The sequence below is a fragment of the Centroberyx gerrardi genome, chromosome 7 (assembly GCF_048128805.1).
Source record: "Centroberyx gerrardi isolate f3 chromosome 7, fCenGer3.hap1.cur.20231027, whole genome shotgun sequence".
NCBI lineage: Eukaryota > Metazoa > Chordata > Actinopteri > Beryciformes > Berycidae > Centroberyx > Centroberyx gerrardi.
This window is the reverse complement of record NC_136003.1, coordinates 21,814,826-21,835,897: the sequence shown is the minus strand read 5'-3', so window position 1 is coordinate 21,835,897 and position 21,072 is coordinate 21,814,826.

Below are 21,072 nucleotides of genomic sequence, written 5' to 3'. Positions count from 1 at the left end.
TGGAGCCATTGCCTTGCAGGCTGGCAGAGTATGTGACATGCTTGGCTGATGAGTCAAGCTGTCTGTCACTCTTATTCTTATGTCATTCATTGCCTTCCCGTCCTTCATATTCTCCCTTGTTTTTTAGGCAAAAGCACTATAATTTTAGACTTCAAAATGTTTCCCGATTCAAATGCGCTCTGTTTCCACTTCCATTCCTCACATCAAAGTCTGTTGTGTTGACGTGGCGCCAGCAGCTGCAACTTTCAACCTCTGTCCGTCTTTATTCAGTCACACTGTAGTTGCAAGACCTGACCAATAGTCACAAGTCCTGCCCACTCACTCATATGCTCTCTTTTGTCAAAGGCGTCTGGAAACGTTGGGTATTCCCATTTGTCGGGTTTACTACTCTAAATAAAATTAAAAAGATGTGTACATAAATCTTTCTGTTGTGCACATTACTGCCTTCACCTCTATTACAAAATCTTTCATAGATGCGAAGAGGCTCTGCTCCTGCTGGATGACTTCCACATTTGTCTGTTTTGTCATCCCTCAGCTGTGGTTATGATGCAGCTCAGAGGTGCTGCTAATGTTGATAATGTTATGTTCCCGGCTACATATCTAATGGGAGTGGAGGATGCAGGAGACAAATAGCAGATGTATTTAACAGGCCGTGTTCAGCAGAGAGTCGAGTGAACTTGGGGAGCCGAGCGCTCCCTAATTGATGGCAAAATGATGGAGGAAGAAGCTGCGATTGGGTAATGAGGCCTGAGAGGTATGGTGGGAATGGCAGTCAGAGTCTAGTAGACCATTCCAACACGTCAGAGTCGGGGAATATGGGCTGTGTGAATCAGCAGTATGTCCAAACAGAATGGATGTCTCCCACTCTGCATGTCCCCAGACACATTCTGTCTCACAAAAGCATTCACACAAGCACATACACTTACACACACACATACACACACACACACACATACACACACACACGCATACGTTCAGCCACAATAGCTGTGCCAGAACGGATCTCTGCCTGGCTTTCACAGATCAGGATTCAACAATAGCAACGCAAAAGCCTTGTGCACTGCGGTAACTATCACTTTTCACTGGCGGCACCCAGGCCTAACATGTACAGTATGCTAACTGCTGAAAGCTCAAACGCAAAGCAGCGGAACATGTGAGGAATCCATGACGATTTCAGCCCAGTGGTTGGAGCCTCGTGACGGCACGGCGTTATGGTGACAAACGCTTAACCATCATGATGAACACATCTTCAGGAGATGTGCCATGCCCTGCGGGGTGCAAAATGAGGACATTACACACACATACTCACACAACTCTTTCACATTCTCTCTATGTCTCTCTCTCTCTCTCTCTCGCTCTCTCTCTCTCTCTCTCTCTCTCCCTTCTCTCTCACACACACACATACACACAGAGAAAGTGATGCATATCCAAATGTTCCTACATGGACTCTATGTCTAGCACGCAGAGGCAGACACACTCAATATCTTCCTTATACATATTGAAATACAGAAAGGAAACTGAAATGAAGCTCAATAAAACACTGGGAGCTGAAGCTGGTTGGTTTAATCTCATTACATTGAGTGCCTGGGGCTCCTTTCCCCCTATTTATAGCACCCTGACAGAGAGGAGGGCAGGCCTCCGTGTAAGCGTTACTGGCTTGTGCAACTGTGGCCGCTTGAGTGGCACGGGACAGGACCAATCGGAGACGGAGCTCGCATCAAATTTGACGTGACAAAATACACAATTGCCAGTGATCTGTAATGACAACCGCCCTCGTTCTCCATTCTCCAGACGCATGTTCTCTTCCTCGTTTGCCACATTTACCTTCTGTTCCTCTCTGCTCTCCTTATCTTCACACCTTCTCCCTAGTGTCGCCTCCCCCCCCCCGTTTGATGTAAAGGATTGGATGCAGGGGTTGCCTTCTATTAAAGCAGGCTCCACACAGAGGAGCATCCAGTTCTTCATCTGCTGCTGCTGCTGCAAGTCAAAGATGTAAACCAAGATGTCTTACTGCCCTACTGTTGCTGTGGTTGAGGGTCAGGATGGAAATCACTGGACATATTTACCTAATTTTATTTACTTTCCAGTACTTGTCTTTAGAGCGTGCTGGTGCAAGGGTTAAGGGTGTTGGGGATCGGACCAGCAACCTCACTCAAAAGAGTGAGAGAAAGGCTTTTACTTTTGATGTTCTTTAATGAAACATCTCACAACAAACCCCCCCCCCATCATCACACAAGCATACACGCACACCCACAACAACCCAAACCTCCTCCCGCCCCCAGAACACACACTCATACCCCATGCGCACATACACACACAACAATAACAATGAGAGAAAGAGAGAGTGTGTAAAAGAGAGAGAACTCAGACCAAGTCACCACTGGTGTTAATTAGTTTTTGTTTGAGTGAACTACAGCTCCCAGCCTGCCTCAGCACCATCAGCTCCAGCTGTCTGCAGATGACCTGTGCACTCTGTCAGTCAGAGTGTAGTGGAGTGTGGTGCAGCTACCATACTGAACGACTCCCGCCGTGGCCCCGGCCCCAGAAAAAGCCATTCAAGAGGATCTCAAACTGACAAGTAGAGAATCAAATGAAAATACCACGCCGGGCCCTGGGGCCATACGTTTTTTTTTCCTACCCTCCAACAGTCTGAATGGTGAGTGTTAATGTGTGAACATGACCTACAAGAAGCAGACTCACTGCTCTGACAAGTCGGGCTGTGCTCACACCTTGATCTAGCAGAGGTCAGGAACTGGATAAGTGGCTCACTTTCCAGCAAAAGAAACAGAGGTGTGCATCCACCATTAGAATGCACCTTCAGTTGGCTATAGCTATAAATCACAAGGTGCTTCATGCATAATGTAAAATTCTCGAGGGTTCCCACAAACCTTGTTGCATCTGTACAGCTTGCCAGTGGTGTTCTTTATATTCCTCAGACGTACCTATTGCATCTGTTTTGTTTTCTAGGGTTTCTGAAGCGTTCTGATTCTATAGCAATGACATTTATTTTGCTCTGTCTGGCAAGCAAAGTGCGCAATGCATTCCTAAGCACAAGCCCCAGCTGACATCTGTGTACATTCTGTATATCCACATTAAAACATACTGCAGTGTGCACACGTGACCTGCACTCACTTGTAATAGTTGCATATTAATAAGCATTATTAAACATCACAGTGTCATATATTTTGGAAAAATTAAAACTAATGACAATGAATATTTTGTGAAATGTGTGAAATATTTAGTGGCAAATTTAACAATTCCTTGAGCAATTACTCATTTGATCAACAGAATATTATTTCCTGTTGTTTGTAGAATTTTTCCAATCCAGTTCACGCACCAACAGTGGAGTTGAATAAGACCAAGAATGGGCAAGACGGGCGATTTGCTCCTACATTCTGTCTCAGGTTTACTCTATATCAGTCAACATTGTTTTCACAAAATGACATTTAGTCAGCATGCACTATTAGATTGTGAATATAATGTATAAAAGGTGCTGAACAGGGGCCATATTGCCTGGGACTGAGCCAGCATGTGTAGTATGGTAGTCTGTGACATAGTATGCTGCGATTACTGCCATCTGTCCTTCCTCTCTCAGCAGGACTGCCACTCTCTCATAATCATCCAGTGAAATTGACATTCTGCCAGTAATTTTGGGCAAGGATTCTGTCCTGGGGACTTGTGTTTTGGGCAGGAGGGCTGGAAGTGATACCTCAGAAGAGACGTTGGCACCGCCAGGCTGCGCCAGGCTATTGAACACACGCACACACACACGCACAGTTTTCATCTCTGTCTGCCCATGCCGGGTCCGGTCTCCAGGTGCACTATTTCATCCTTTTCAGCACTGATTTGTTTTGAGTTCTTGATTCGAACTAGGCACTCTCTTTGCCCGTGTGCGCTCCCTTGATGTACCTTGCAGTAGTTTGGCGTTCTGCTCTGCTCAACAGGTATGCCGTTTGTTTTTTCTGCTCCACTATGCAGTGGTAGCGAGTGTGTGCTTGCGGGGCGGCTGTGCTGACATGCAGCTGACAGAGGTTGGTCCATCTCCGTCACTCAGACAGATCTCCGCTCAGACAGCAGCCTAAAGCACATTTCAATGGAGTCGTCCCCTCAGTGGCGTCACTCTGTGCCGAAGCATCACAGCGTGAGAATAAGATTGGGGGCTGATATGGATCCAGTGACTTATGGTGCTCTCTCTCTCATCTACTTTGCCACAACATGGACACGACAACCCACTTCACACCTCTATATTGCTAGGAAATCTCACACAGGGGGACCAGCATGATCAGATCATGTTACAGTTCTCTCTCAAGCACAGGAATTTGTCTAAGGTGTGAAGATCTGTCTGATGCCCCGAAAGACTGGCACTCTATTGCATTTTGAGCTGGTGTCAGTGAATATTAAGTGCTATTCCCTATGGCTTGAAGAAAGAATTACTACTGCTACTGCTACTACTACTACTGCTACTACTACTATTGCTACTACTACTACTACTACTGCTATCACTACTACCACTACTACTACTACTACTATTAATCTATTACTACTACTACCACCACTACTAATAATACTACTACAACTACTACTGCTACTGCTACTACTACTACTACTACTACTACTGCTGCTGCTGCTACTACTACTACTAACAACAAGTGTTTTACAGAAGAACCATAAAACCAAGGAAAAGCTAATTCTGAATTTACACATGGTGATTTTTAGAGAGATGTGTGTATTTCCTGGTTGATGGTTGTTGTCATTTGAAAACATAATTATAAACTGAATCGGCTACTTTAATGGTAGCCGATTGCCAGCCATATCTGATGATGAAGGTGATTGTGTATGCTGCGCCCTTGAAGTCTGTGGATTTTCAAGAAATGGATAGAGCATGAAGAATAATGCACATGAAAAATCGGTATCACATACAGAAGCATACCTTTAGGGAGAGGAATATAGGAAGACATGAAGCGCTGCACACTGTCAGCGGTGGGCAGTTTATTCCACCACTGGGGATATGAAGATTTGCGATTCAGAGATGGCTTACGGGAGGGAGAGACTCTGCAAGCAGCTGATGATCTCAGTGGACAAGAGCGGGAGAGTGGGATGAAATGATAGATTTATGATAGGGAAGCTGTGTGCTTAATGCAGCTGTAAGCAAGAACAAGGCTATCAGAGAGAATCTCAGCGGCTTCAGGGAACCAGTGGGAAGGGCCACACAATAGAGAGACAAAGCGGAGAAAAGAAATAGAGATGGAATCAATAGTCTCCATTTACAGTGGGGAGAAAGGAGATGATGAAAGAATAGACTAGAAAAGGAAGAACTGCAGTGATCAAAGACAGTAATTTTAATGGACAAAGGAGTAATACACGCAATATTATTAGATAAGAAGAAATCAAAAGGGGCCAACATGAGCTTATCAGAATACGGGCATCTTGACAGAGGTAGAGAGTGAGGAACTGAAACCGCCACATACAAAACAGAAGTAGAAAAGGCCAAGTACCGGAGACCGCTGAGGGGATTCAATGGACAGGATGATAAAAGAATAACCGACAGGAGGTGTAAATGAAAATTAAGCACACTAGCTGCACTAAACAGAGAGGCAGTAGTGGTTAACAGGTGAACTTTTTGTGAAACTTGGACAGGCAACAGCGTTCCTGGAGTTGCCTCAGAAATGTTGCTTTAATCACATGGAAACATCTTGTTGCCAGGAAAATTCTGAATAGATTTTTTTGATGTTGTGGCCCACTTTGTTGCCTCTTGCTGGGAGCGTTGCCCATCTACATTTGCCAAAAACAAATGACTAGTGTATCAGCCACTCTAAGAGGATTCAGTGTAAAAATTAATTAAAATACAAAGATACAAAGAGTCTAGTCAATTTACAAGGCGTGCTGGCTGTGCTAAACTGAGTGAGGTAGAAGTGGATGTGGGTACCAGCGGTGAAGAGTATCTGAAGAGAGAGCACAGCAGGGCCTCCATAGAGCCTGGGAGAGCCTATGGGCATCTCCAGTGAGACAAAGTAATGAGCAGAGAGCAAACACAAAGAGGGACCTTGGATGAGAGCCGTACATCCCCTTAGAGCAAACAACCTGTTTGGTGTCAGTGGTAAAAGACCTTGGAGGGATATTACCTGAGATCCCTGGATCAGTGTGAGCCAACCAACACTGAGCTCCCTTCCAGTATATGAACTGCCTCCAGACACTAATTAGCGCTGAAAGTAGCGAGAAAGCACAATGTATTCACAGAAGAGTGCAATCTGTAGCTTAAACAGATGGTTCCACTACACAAATGAAACAAGAGGTCCATTAGTTAATGTTATTAAAAACACATTTGTTGGGATAATTCCTGAATGTGAACCACTGTCTGTGTGAATGTGTGATCAGCAAAAACAATACTGCTGTTGTGGTGATTAATTGGAGGTGTATCCCATTAAGTTCTAAATTATTATGGCAGCCGGCCAGTCAGCGGACAAAAGAGGCAGCATACAGCGTACCAATCAGCTGTGGATACCAGCTTGGGGAAAAGAGGCATAGAGAATGTATGAAGTGGTAGGGAAGGTAGAGAGGCTTTGGTTGAAAGTGTTGCAGAAGACTGAGCAGGATACCGCCACACTCCCGTGATTAAACACTTCAGTCTGCAAAGGTATATTATTATTCAATTTTTCACCTCATAAACATACAAGTCATAAAGCATACCCAGGGCTATGACATACATACTGAAACATTATACAGTAAAGCCCATCAGTGCCTGTAGGCTTTGCCTTTTTTGGGTAAATGAAATCTATTCTACAAATGCACAAAACAAGTAACCATAGCAACAGAATTGCGGGAAGAGCTATTCCTCAGTTCAATGTCAGTCATTCATTCTTGTGTTGGAACTTCCCAGAGCGTATTGGGCATGGGACATGATGACTGATACACTCGCATTAGCATGCTCCGACAAAAGGACTGACAAGACGGTCGTACAAAAGACACTGGGAGCGAGGAGAGGAGGCAGACTGACACACTTGGGGGCGAAGCTGATTGCCACTAAGACTGCCATTTTGTCGGATACATTATACAGCCAAAAATAGACAACTGCAAACAATCGCAGACAATGATTTTTCAAACAATTATGAAATGACACTCAGAATCCCTCTTGTATACCCATCTCTAGTTTGGTGAGTGTTGGGAGGGCTGCCTCTTCAAAAAAAAAGCAGGCTATCAATTATAGTAACACAATACAATCCGTTCTTGTCCAAACCAATCTCACCAGCATCTCTTGAGGAGATTGATTCTCAAGACCTCCAGATGAGGTCTTCACTGACTCTTCAGTGATTGAACGGTCTGCGTGCTCCAGCCACCAAGGTCAGCAGTTAAGTCGATCAGTATCCAACCAATCACAGAATACTGAGTAAGGGGACTTCACTTCCTCCATGCTCCAATAGCACAGTGACATGCATGAGTATGGCACCGGATGGCACTTAGGTTCCTTAGCTTCCAAATTTGATCTTGCAATTTTCATTTTTAGAATGGAAAAATCAAATTACCCTCCAAGCTACAAACACTGGAAATGTATTTGTAAGTCATATCTATCTATCTAGTTTCCCCTAAACTGTTGCCGACTTATGTATGTTTAGTTTGTCAAGCTGGCCTAATGACAATATCTTGTCATTCCTCCACATGGCTCCAGAAACTCAGTCGATATAAGTGGGTTTCAAATGCTTGGGACAACTGCTTGACTGGATTTCGCCATACCTCAGGGTCTAGTGAAATGATCTTGCTGGACATTCAGTGCATGTAAACGAGAGCCAAGGCCTAGCAAGTGCCATCAGAGCAGCAGTGAGACTGCGAGGTCAGATGTGCTTGAAGCTGCCTTCCATAACCTGGACTCAATGCAAACTAGCCTTGGGCTAAAACCAGAGCTGCTGGATCCACATAGTTGTTCATAAAGCTTGATAAATCCAGAGAGGAGCTGAGGCACCTAGCTCACTGCTTCCGTTATTCGGACATCAGCATAGAGGCATAATATTGCTCTAATAAATGAAAAGAATGAAAATAAAATGTCGCCACGCAACGGAAGTCCCTCTAGCCCCTGACTGATATGAAAACAGATAAAACAAGACTTATTACAATCTATATAGGCTGCAGCTCAGACGCTATCCAGTCAGTGCATAACCCACTCACAAATACCTCCACACACACACACACACACACACACACACACCGTGCACACCACATTTCAGAACCACTAATAACATACAACATATATTTACCAGCCTCCATTCCTGCACACACCCTCCTTCCTGACCACTGTGCAGCACAAACACCCGCAATCACTCACACACACTGTTTCACTGATGAGCTATGGCACATATGCACACATTCGCTCATCACAAATATATATTATTCTGGCCCACAAATGTGCACACACACACACACACACACACACAGTCAGAGCCAGCTTGGTGCACTCTCAGAATGGAGCTTGTCGGAATGGAGTTATTGTTTCTCTCTCTCTCTCCGTCCTCTCATGGTGTGCCGCCCACAGAAGGAGAAGGGCAGGCAGAGTCAGTCCCACTGCACTAAAGATTGGACTGCCTCAGAGCGTGTCCTGGGGACTAAAATACAAATCAGCTCTTCCTATCCAGTCAGCTGGAGTTGGCCCTACTCCCAGGGGCCTGCCATGAAGGCCGTCTGTGGCATAGAAACAAGAAAAAAAAAAAAGAAAGAAAAACGTACAGGAAAGGAACCAGGACTGGGCCCCCACAGCCCCCATGGGAGCCACCACACTCCCAGGGCTGCGTTATTAGTGTAATAATCACCCTGTTTATTGTGCTGCTCCTGCGGAAGTAACACATTTGGCCTTCCTCAGTGAGGGTGAGAGGGAGAATAAGGGAAAGTGAGTCACAAGCAATCCAACGTAAACTGACTCTTTCGCTTTACAGGCATCCAGGAAGAACATCTGGGGATGTTGGAATGGGTCAAATGGACATAGGACATAGTGGAAGAGGTCACACAGAGAGAGCAGCTTGGCAAACCAGCTCTCTCTGTCTCTCTCTCTCTCTCTCTCTCTCTTGCACTGATACTTCAGAAACAGGCATACCTACTCATACGAACATGTGACAAATAACCTAAATGAGTCATGTAAACTGCTAACCTAACCCCTGTCCGCGATGAGCTTCGCCGTAAATTCTTTTGGATGTTCTTGGAGAAATTGTCTTACTGTACGTTTTAGCATTGCACTGTGTTTAAAGGCAGCTGTTTCACAATAGAGACAGAAGGAGATGCTGCATTCAAAGTAATTTGTTAAGAGATTACATTGAGTGATTATTGTTGTGTAGGGACAAAGTGACATATGTATTGTTCCATGACTCATTCGATGAAATGCCTTTCACGGGGATTGCTCCAGCAGGCTATGCACTAATCTACTCGATTAACATACACCATGCCGTTTTGATTTAAAAGCTGGTAGACTTATTAGCTGGTAGAATTTAAATATCATATAATTCTGGTGTTAGCTTTGTCTCCAACACTATGTCTGTCAACCATTTTCACCAATATCATCCTCAGTGCAACAAAAGCTACTGTCATCTAATATTCCATCCTTTTATGATGGTGGCCTACAGCTTTCTAGCAGCTTTCTGCTTGGTGGTCCAGTGACACCTGGCCAGGTAGGTGTCACTTAACATTTTGATAATTTATTCATCCCTGTAAGGTGATTCTCTTTTCACCACCCCCACCCACCTCCCATATAGGGAGTCAGAGGTCAGGTTCAGCTACACAGCAGCACCCAAGGAGCTGGTAGGGAGTCAGTGTCTTGCTCAAGGACTCTTCAGCAGTGGGGGTTGAACCTCTGTCCCCATCTATGGACAACAGGAGGCTGATAAGGGCCTTGAGTACAATACATAGAGTGCGCACAGTGGCAATATCTTAGTCAAGCATGCACGCACGAACGCACCCACTAGACCTTTGATGCCACTAAAGCGACTCTGCCTGATGTCCCTTATCAACTCGGTAGCCTGCATTTAACATGAGGACGCTCTTAAAAATGTTATTGGTATTTGCCGATGCTGCTCCTGCTTTTCGAGTGGGCGGGCTGGTTTGCGCTTCAAACCCATCTGACACAGTCTATCCAAAGACGCATAACGCATCAGCACCGAAAACCCACGCGTCCCGCCTCCCGATAGAAAGCGCTTCATATCAGTTAACCCTTCAGGCACACTGCGTTATTAAGCACTCATTAAAATGCCCCCCTCCCCTCCTCCTGTTTACGCATATGCCTTGTGGGCTCTCGTGGGCTATTATTGGGATGTTTGGGATGTACACCCCCCTCAACATTGCCTACCGTTTATGCCCGACACTGTTTCCGATGGATGTGTTTGTGGTCCCGTGGAAGGAGGATGGCCAGGACATCCGAGACTTCTTCAGTCCCGGTCGGTCGCTCGTATCCACGGCGTCCGAGCGCTCCATATGCCGGTGGTGGTGCCGGTCGGTGTCGGAGTAGCCCCGGTGTTTGATTTTGATCGGGGTCCGCGGTTGTCTCCAAAGATGCTGCGGAGGCTTCAGGGTCGCCTGCCCTTCCCGGGGAACAGGGAGCGACAGGGAAAGGCTCTTCTTCGAGCATGGTGGTGGTTCCATCATAGTGCAAAAATTAAAGATCCCTTTTTATATGTTTCAACTTATTGATTCAATAATATGGCTGTATTCATTTATTTCAAATACTAAACAAACGTCTCATGTCCGTCACTGTCACTTGATCTTTGTGCCCCCGTGGTGGAATAAATCAAAGTGACCAAGTCCAGTACAGCCCAGATCTGAATCTTGCTTTCTGTAGGTATAACATCAAAAACGCCGTCTAGCAACTATCACAGTGGTAATGTGAAACCAGAGTGGACAAGTCATCCAAAAATCATTAATCTCATTTTTTTTTTTTTTAGTGGTGATCAGTTTTAATTTAGCCAAGAATCTCTTCTTCTCTGCCGTGATCCTCACCAGTCCTGGGTTTTGGTGATGGGAGACCGGTCCTGCTGCTTCTCCTGAAGTTTGACGCCTCGTCGCCCATGGCGCAAAACCAGATTATTTATTTTACTGAATTTATTGCTTGTTATCAACCTCTTATTGCAGAGACACAGATCGCCGGCGCTGGCTTCTGTGTGGTGTGGTATTATTGCTGCCTGTATGTCTTTCAGCTGAGCTTCCAAGCAATTTCCATAAAAGTACTCTTATCTATCACGGTTCATGTACAGCTACAGCATCTCAGTGCGCACATACCCCGCAGAAGTCTCCAGTGGCTCCTCCATGGAAATGTTTGATCCAGTAATTTCAGTGTGATGTTAAACTGGACTCAATAACCATTTTCTCCTCATTAAATCATGATGGTTTATGGAATGGTTGGGCACATCCAAAAACCACATGCGATCCTCTGTTCTTTGCTGTCCCTCTCTTCTTCAGATTTCTATTGTCACAATGCATCATAAAAAAAATGACACAAATTAATAATTCCTGTGGTTCCTGTGTTCCTTTCCAGTGTGGGTATTATCTTCCCATTCTCTTATGTGCTGGAGTTCGACGACAAATATTGGCTTTATCACAACGCTCCTCTCTCTCTCTCTCTCTCTCTCTCTCTCTCCCTCTCTCTCTCTCTCTCTCTCCCTCTCCTGGCAAGTCCAGTCTGTGGTGGTTGTGCTCCTCACTGGTTTGTCAGAACTGTGGGTTGGGGGTGGGGGTGGGGGGGTGGGGGGGGGTCGTAGTGTGTGTGTGCGTGTGTGTGTGCTGGGGGGTGGGGTGGGGGGTGGGGGGGGAACCTTTCATTTGCTCATCCATTATTTTTTTGCCCCAGCTGACTGCATGCATTCAGTGCACATTTCCTTGACAGAAAACAAACACAACAAATTGCTTAAATGATGTAATCTAGGCTAGGAGCTTATAAAATCAAGCATGTTATCCCAAAATGCCACTATTTGTGATTTTACCTATTTGTAGCAGAATTTCCCCTGTCGCTTTGACTTCCCTGTCTGCTTGAAGAGACCATGTTCATAAAGTATGTTCACCCCCTAGAGTGACATCACTAAGCCCTCCCAGACCATCCCATAGTGTTTGTGCACATCATGCAGTATTTTTTTAGACGAAGAACTAAAGTAAAAGTGGTCCTGTTGCTCAGAGAGCTGAGCATGGCACTAACATTGCTGGGGTCAAGGGTGCGATTGCTAATAGGGCCACCACTGCACCCAGGGGTGCAGGGGGTGCGGCAGGGGATTCTTGCACCCGGGCCCCTGGTGAACCTCTTACACCCGTGGTACAGCATGCTGTGGATAAAAGAACATGCTGACTTTTGTCAAAGTCTGTGATCAATGTTCACGTCTATGTTTTTTGTAGTATTAAGTGTGCTGCAGTGCATTTGAAATGTAAAACCAGACCACAATCTTAAATTATCAAAGACATTATTTAAAAAATATTTCTTTAAGTATTTTCAGGTGTACTTGAACATGTAATCCATTGGGCTTCATTTATAATTATCAGTTTCGATGCTGGGATAGGCTCCAGCCCCTCACCCCACCCCCCGTGACCCTGACTAGGAATAAGCAGGTATGAAAAATTAATTAATGCAATTTAATTGCTAATAAATACTACAGTTCATTTGCATTTTCTAAAGATAAAATCCAAGTTATTGTCTTTTTTCTTTGTTTTTTTATTGCTAGCTTATTAGCATTGGTACTGTCCTTTTGGAGTGAGAGCTGTCTTCACATTCTTGGTATTAAGTTAAGCTTCTACAAGGTAGGCATCAGACTCCGACAAGGATATCAAGGTGCAGCCGAGGTCTGGAGGGTGTCCAGTTTGGTGACATGAGGGTGGCATGTCTGCTGTTTGCAGATGATGTTATATCCTTTTTGCCTCATCAGACTGTGATCTCCATTGGAGCAGTTTGTAGCTGCGTATGACTTGGTCGGGATGAGGGTCAGCACCTCCAAATCTGAGACCATGGTTCTCTCCCGGACAAAAAGTGTCATGCCCCATTCAGGTGGGGAGTGAGTAACCGCCCCAAGAGGAGGAGTTCAGTTCATTGTATAAGACAGTGGTGGTAGAGAGAGAGCTGAGCCACAAAGCAAAGCTCTCACTTTACCGGTCAGTCTTTGTTCCGACCCTCGTCTATGGTCACAAGATTTAAGTAGTAACCGAAATAATGAGACTGTGGATACAAGCGGCTGAAATGAGGTTTCTGTGCAGGGCGGCTGGGCTCATTCTCCATAACATGGTGAGGAGCTCAGCTAATAAGAAGTCTAGGAGGACCTCAGAGTCAAGCCACTGCTCTGAAGCATTAAGAGGAGCTAGTTGATGTGGTTTGGAAACCTACAGCTCCCAGCTGACCTGGGAGTGCCTTGGGATTCTGGGACATCTGGGCTGCTCCACTTGTTGCCACTGTGACTCTGACCTGGATAAGCGGCTAGAAAATGGATGGATGGATGAATGGATGGTTGGATGTAGTGTAAACTTTTGAAAGCTGCTGCTACTCTTCTCCCCCTGCCAGTGTGCCAAAAGTGCACTCTGAATGCTCAAAGGGAGTGATGCTTTGTAAAGTACGAATAGGAATACTGACAGCTGGAACAGCCTGGTGCCAGAGTACGCTCTGATGCTCAGAGCCAATTTATGGACACACACAGCAATTAAATGCTTGCTTTGCACTAACGGCCGTGCATGAAAAAAAAGCATCGACACCAACCCAGGAAGGTGTCAAGCTATGGGCACATTATACATTGGATAGGCTAAGGCTGGCAATAGGGTGAGTGTAGCATACTTATGGTTTATTTTGATCTGATCTATTTTGAGTTTCACTCCAAAAAATACAACATCCACTTAATGTAAAAAATGTTGCTTGAAATTCATCATTCAATATTTCACTTACAGAGATGATTCCATTGTTAAAATAACTATGGTACACTAACATTATATTCTGAGTTGTACTTTGATGCTAAAAATGTGTTTGTTAGAGTAGGCTATGTGTTGCCTTTCAAATGGTGGCTATCAGTAAGAGATTAAAAAAAAACTGTGCTACTGTGTTGCCAGTTCCTGACTTGTTTGTATTTCAAGGCAGTGGTGTGCAGAGGAAAGGTCAGGGGTGTAATTGCACCTGCCCCTTTTGTTTGTCGTGACCAAGTCTCCCTTCCTGACTGAGCAGATAAAACTATTTTGTTTTCAACCAAGGGAACTCTACAGTCACGTTTTGCCAGGGACAGCCTTCAGAAAGAACCACAGCACAAGTCTTTTACTTAAGAAGCTGTGTGGAGGCCTATATGTGGGAAGGATGCTGGAGGGTGCCTGGGAGCGTTTGCCCTTTTAAAATAATGTTACAGACAGAAGGTGTGTCGTGACTGGTCTTACTATTCACTGGGCTCATTTTTCATTCACTCCAAAGTATAACCACTGTTGTCTCATTTGGGCATTTCTAGAGCTTCATCAAGACAATATAACCTTTATAGCCCCAATCTTTTCTCAGGAAGGCTAAGTCACATTTGGGCTACACACATCTAGATTATCAAAGATTGTAGTTTTATCACCAAATACATTCCAAATACATTTAAAGCTTAAATTAATTATCATGCAGCCCTTATCAGTCCATATCAAGAGCTCTGTCAATCAATTTCAGATTGAATTGTTTCCTTAAGCTGTTAATACATTACAAATATGTTACAAAACAAATCAACAAATCTACATGATAACACAGAGCCAATGATTACACATTATCATGATTATATTCCTATTATAATCATATCTATGACTAAACAGTAAAGTTAGAACAAAGATAAATAACTCTTTAATTGTAATGTTATTTTAAAAATCATGGAATACACCAGAGCATACAAGATGACCATACAAGATGCATAAGATGTACCCTCACCAAGTTCACTGATGCCACTGCTTCACTAGTCACAGCTACTCATCAAATATATATGATTGCATTTAGAAGTCTACATTATTCAGATTGTAATAATTCTGATAAAGCCATTGTAAGGGGCTGAGGAGAATCATAGTGATGGTCTGCTACATTCCCGCCCATTGGCTCCATCCAATGCTGACTGGCAGAACTACAGTGCAGGCAGCTCCAGCCTCAGGCCACACACCTCGGGCTAGTTAGGCTTATTAGCTGGAGCTCCACAGAGACAAAAGGCTGCTGCCCTCAGTGTGTAACTGGCTGTGGCAGGAGAATAACTGTGTGGATGTTGGATAGCAGGGGTGCCACTAGGAATTAACTGAAAGTCCCCCTTCTACTTGGGGTCCCCTGAAAGTGGTCCTCCTTTTCTCACCACTAGAGGAGCTCCTGCTGGATAGATTGAGATGGAAGGGAAGGACGTGACTGAAAAGAAAGAAGGGGGAAAGCATAGCAAGAGTCTCCCCATTAATGCCAATTAAAATTCCTGTTTCTCCCCATTAGTGCAAATTCTAATTCATGTTTCGCCCCATTAACGCCAATTAAAATTAATGTTTTCTGTCTCCTCCTACTGAAGCGGTCATCATTTTTTCTGTATTCTGAAAATAAATCCAACATCTTTGTCTCATCCTCTGTCACATATTTTGTTGTTGTTTTTGAGAAACAAATTGCATGGCCATCAAAATCCACTTAAAGTTTGAAAGCTGCTCGCATGCTTTGTCATAAGAATATATTTTCCCACACTGTTTTTAGAGAGTTTTGTGTATTTTTAGTGCAGAGAGATGCACAGTGAATCTGGTATTTTCAACTTTTGGTATTTTTGTCTACATTAAAGAGACAAAAACTCACACAGTGTTACCAGATGATTGCTAACATTAGCTTGTTAACTATTGTTTTGTATTTTTAACATCACAACGATCAATCCAATCTAATTCCTGACCTGTTAGCATTTTGTGACCCTGGATCAAGTCACTTTTTATTTATTTTTTTTTATCATTGAGCAGTGGTTGGACACCAGAAAAAGAAACAAATCTCAATTTTATGGGGTGCCACATGTGACAAAAATATATATATATTTTCAGGTGAAACTTTTCCATTATTTAAACTAAATATAAAAAATCTCACATTTAAGCCAACATTAATTTATTTTCTTAGATTTATGACTATTCTGAATTTACTTTATTATGATACTTTTAATGTTAAATATGTTATAACAACATATTATAACAATTATTATAAACATTATAACAACATGTTATAACAAAATATTTGATGAACATCTTAACCATTTCACAACATTTATTAACCATATGAAAATGTTCTTACATTTAACAAATGTTTGATTCTTTTCCAACATTTTACAAATGTGTGAAACGTTTTTCCACATTTAATAAATGTTTGATTTTTTTTCCCCAATATTTAACAAATGTGTGAACATTTTTTCCACATTTAATAAATGTTGGATTATTTTCAGCATTTAGCAAATGTGTAATTTTTTTTTCACATTTCATAAATTAAATGTTTTTCCTTCATTTAACAAATGTGTGAAAACGTTTTACATATTTATTTAATGTCTGAATTATTTCTATTTTAATAGATAAGTAGTCTAGTTGCATTATCATGCTAGTATTATTATAATGAACTAATTTAAATAAACACAGACACATTGACAGAGTTTGAGGTGGCACCCGTCCGCTGCCCCAGGACTTCCCATGCTGCTTCTATAGTACCAGTTAGCACCCACATCTTCCTCTACCACCATGAACCAAAGGGCGGACTCTGCTGCTGGTGGTGATGCTGGTCATGGTCTGAACACCAGCAACATCACAGCCAGTGTTCAAGTAGTTTCCCAATCGGTCAAACAGCTCAAGCATTCAATTCAACTTTGTCAGTAGAGTCAGACAGGAAAACTAGCTGTCCCGCATTGTGCCAGCTATAAAGGATATGGTGTGATAACTCCCTCTACTGTTGCCAAGGTTACAGTTTTACAGTTTTCTAGTGTCCATCACTAGAGATGTATGTGTGTATTTTATTTTATAGCCAATTTATTAATGTTTTAAACATTGCAAACATATTACTTATCTATTAAAACAGAAATAATTCAGACATTTAATAAATATATAAAACCTTTTCACACATTTGTTAAATTTTGGGAAAAAATTCCACAAAAGAATGGAACATTTGTTAAATGTAACAAAATTTCCATGTTTAGTATGTCAAATGGTTCAGATATTTATCAGATATTCTATTTTGCTATAACATATTTAACATTTAAGTATCATAAATTCAGAAAAGTAATACATTTTAGAAAATAAATTAATTTTGGCTTAATTTCTGATATTTATCTTAAATAATGGAAAATGTGCACCTTGTGTTAGATGTTTAATTGAAACTGAAAATATGTGATGATAGACTCAGACTCAGAGGTGAGAGTGGGCTTCTTAACGTTAGAGAACCCAATCCCTTCCCCTCCCCAGCAACTCCATTTTCTATCTACAGTATACTTTTGAACTGGACTGGAACTCTATTGAGTCCCAGCCCCTAATCCAGAGAGGGACCAGACAAGAAGATAGATACATGGTCTAAAATGCCAGGTTTTTCGTTTGTTTCTTGTCCAGTTTCTTTTCTGTTCTTTTCGCAATAAAAGCTTCTGGCCATTAATCAGTGGATGCCTACATCTCTCACCAACACGTGTTTGATCATTGTTCAACCACTCTACTTTTCCCACTTGCACATTAGCCCCTTAGCTTCACTGGTTCAGTGAAGAGAGGCCAAAGTGAGACCTACATTTGGTGTTAGTTCAAAGACGAGCAGCAGCATTTTGGACCAATTATAGTCGAGCCTCAGAAGCTTGGCTGAGGCAAGTGAATAAAGCATTGCAGTAGTCCAGGCGCGATGACACATAAGCTTGAATAATTTTCTCTGTCTTGAAAAAACAGAGCAGGCCTCATTTTGGCAGTGTTTCTCAGCTAAAAAAGCATAATGAACTAGCTTTTTGTATGTTGCTCAAAATTCAAAAGTGGGTAAAAATATGGCAAAGTTAAAAAATGTCAAGCTGTTAAGGGTCTAGTAGCTACTTCACGGACATGAGAGTTTTCTTGATGCACATCCACCCATAGTGAGCTTTTAGTGACAGCCTCAATACATCTTTGTTTTAATTACTGTTTCAATTACTGTGATTGGCTATTCACTCAAAGTGATGCTATACATCAAATTTGGTCAGATTTGAATGGAAATATGGTATGTAGCCTTTAAATATAAATCCCAACAGTGGTGCCAAGTATCATAATGGATGTTGAATACATCTTTGAGTTATAAGCCATTACATAGTGGGTCATGCATACATGCACCAATCACAAGTTAAGTTTTTAATCCTTTTAAACCAAATATATATATATATATATATATATATATATATATATATATATATATATATATATGTATAGTAATTGCTTAACCAGGAGCAAGTGTACCAGATTTAATGAAATCTAGAATTATTATTGTGATCATTGTTGTCCAGAGCACAATGCATTAGTAGCATAGCTTTCATTAAGACAATCTTTAGCCTAGCTTGTGATATTATTTTAAGCATCAAGTCGTCTTTATATCAGGCCTAATTTTATTATTTTTATTTTACCTCACTTCCACAATACAGAATGGTTTACAAGAGATCTTACAAGGATCAGTCATGGAATTTCAGGTTTGAAATATGTTATTCTTTTCAGGACAGCTTGGTCTGTATTCGGGAACGTTCATTGTTGTTCATCAGCATCACTGATTATTGTATTGGATTTCTGGGAGAGAACCGCTCCTATCAAAACTACTGAGTGGGCTCTCCTATACCATTAGAATACAAATATCATTTTTCAGTTGAGTGGTATTTCTCTGTAAGGAATTCCCCATGGTTTTCACCAAAATAAAATATCTGATCCACATTGACTAAGCCGGCTGTGTGTGTATAAGCACAACAGGGCTCCAGCAGTAATACAGAGAGAAATCAAACTCTGATGCTCTGCCAGAGTTATTCTTACAAGCTCAGAGCCGGTTATCTATAGTGATGATGTACAGAAACTCGCTTGCTTTCATTTTGAGAGCCCTGACAAAAAAAATTAATAAATAAATCATGTGAATGTGACCCTGATAATATTTTTCTATCATCTGGGAGCACATTTTTCAAGAAGTAATTTCACAGGTTTGAAAATATTGGTGACGTAAGTCAGTACAAAGCCCTCTAGAGCCATAACTGCAGATTTCCATGACAATTCATGGTAGAGGCTGACCATTCATACACTTGAGTTATGTGTGCTTTACAAATGAAAACGTTTGAGGGTGAAATATCACTTTAAACTAGCATGTCCCACTGCTTGGGCCCAAATTACATGCAAAAATAATCAACATCACCAGTATAACATTACCAAAGTTTGAATATAAGATTGTATTAGAAAGGAAATTAAAGGTTTACATGTTTTTTTTTTGGTTAAAGGTTATAACTCCTTGATGACAAAAAGGGACTCAAATCATCAAATCATCAAGATATTTCAAATTTTTTAAATATTGCCTGGATAAAGACTGCTGGAAAGAGGGGATAATTGGATAAACTGAATGACAAAAATGACCATGAGCCACAGGCTGGAGTGCTCCAGTGTGGTATGGAAATAAATGATGTCCCTCTTGCTTGAGTCAGCTGCACAATTCATTTACTGAATGGCTGATTTATTATGACCAAACTGGACAAATGGCTCTCCACGCTATACATTCATATTGTGAGGAATAATTGAAATGCCAAAGGACTCTCAGTACATCAGTATATTTGGATGGTGTGCATGCCGTGCAAAGGTCTGTGCATTCATTACATTTTTTTTGCTTTGTCATTATTGTAAATATATTGGTGTGAGAGAGGGAGCCAGAGTAGGCATTGCAGAGAAACTGTAGTGTAGCTGAAACCTGACTATTGTACAAATTGTACAGTATACCTAGCACCCAGTCACAGAGGGCAGTGAACTCTGTATCTGCCACAGAAAGACCTTCAGCCTGTCTGGCCTCTGGCCCAAACTAAGTGTACACATCAAGCATCAGGGAATGCTGGGAACTGGAGCCACCCTCTCCGCCAGTGGAGGGCCATGAAATATTAATCCGCACCTCTCTCCTGACAGTGAGGAATAGTCTGGCAACTAATGTGTATGTATGTGTGTGTGTGTGTGTGTGTGTGTGTCCAAGTTTACATGTGTTTGCACATGTGTAGGACAATGGAGAGTAAATGGGATGTGCCAGAAAATGTGTGTGTTCATGTGTGTGAGTGGGTGAGTGTGTGTGTGTGTGTGTGTGTGTGTGTGTGTGTGAGAGAGAGAGACAGAGAGAGAGAGAGAGAGAGAGAGAGAGAGAGAGAGAGAGAGCGAGAGAGCATTCAGGCTGAAATATAGGCATGTTCAGTGGTTGAGTTACAGTCATAAGTAATAGTCTTTTAGCATTTACATTAAGTGATAAAATGGATTCCTGAAATAACACCAGATCTTCTTTTTTCTTTTTTCTGCAGTGCTGCAGCAGCGGGGGTGGAGTGTCCTGTTCATGTTGTCTACCAGTCAATCCCTACACAGCTGCCTCTAAACTACATGAGAAGCTACACTGCAGTGTGTCTGCATGTGTGTGTGTGTGTGTGTGTGTGTGTGTGTGTGTGTGTGTGTGTCAAGACTCACAGATGCTGATTCCAAGCTAATACTGGGCTATTAGCTGTAGAAATCCCCCACACACATTTAACACTATGAAAACTCAAACAGCCTCACAGTACCAAAAACACTCAGAAGTGACTCTGGAATTGTGCTCACAAGCAGCAGCCAAGTTTCACCAAGTTTTCATTCAAGTGTTTTTCATGTTTTTTTCTCTGAACCAACAGGAGCTTGTACGCCAATGAAGCGTGTGTTCAGCTGAAGGCAGCAGGGGAGTTTGAGGGAAGCGGCGTAATGCTGCAGCAGGGAAGCCAGGCGGCGGTTCACTTTAGGGACAGTGGTTCACTTCAGGGACACGCCGAGCACCGGCGAGGCCTCAAATGACGCGATAACTACATTTCAGAGCTACTCCAAACTGGTATTGATGAGGCAGTGGAGCTAAGGGGGCAACTGGAGACTGGAGTCAAGTGTCAGACTGACCACAAGGCCGTTCAGTTTCCCCCACAGCTGCTC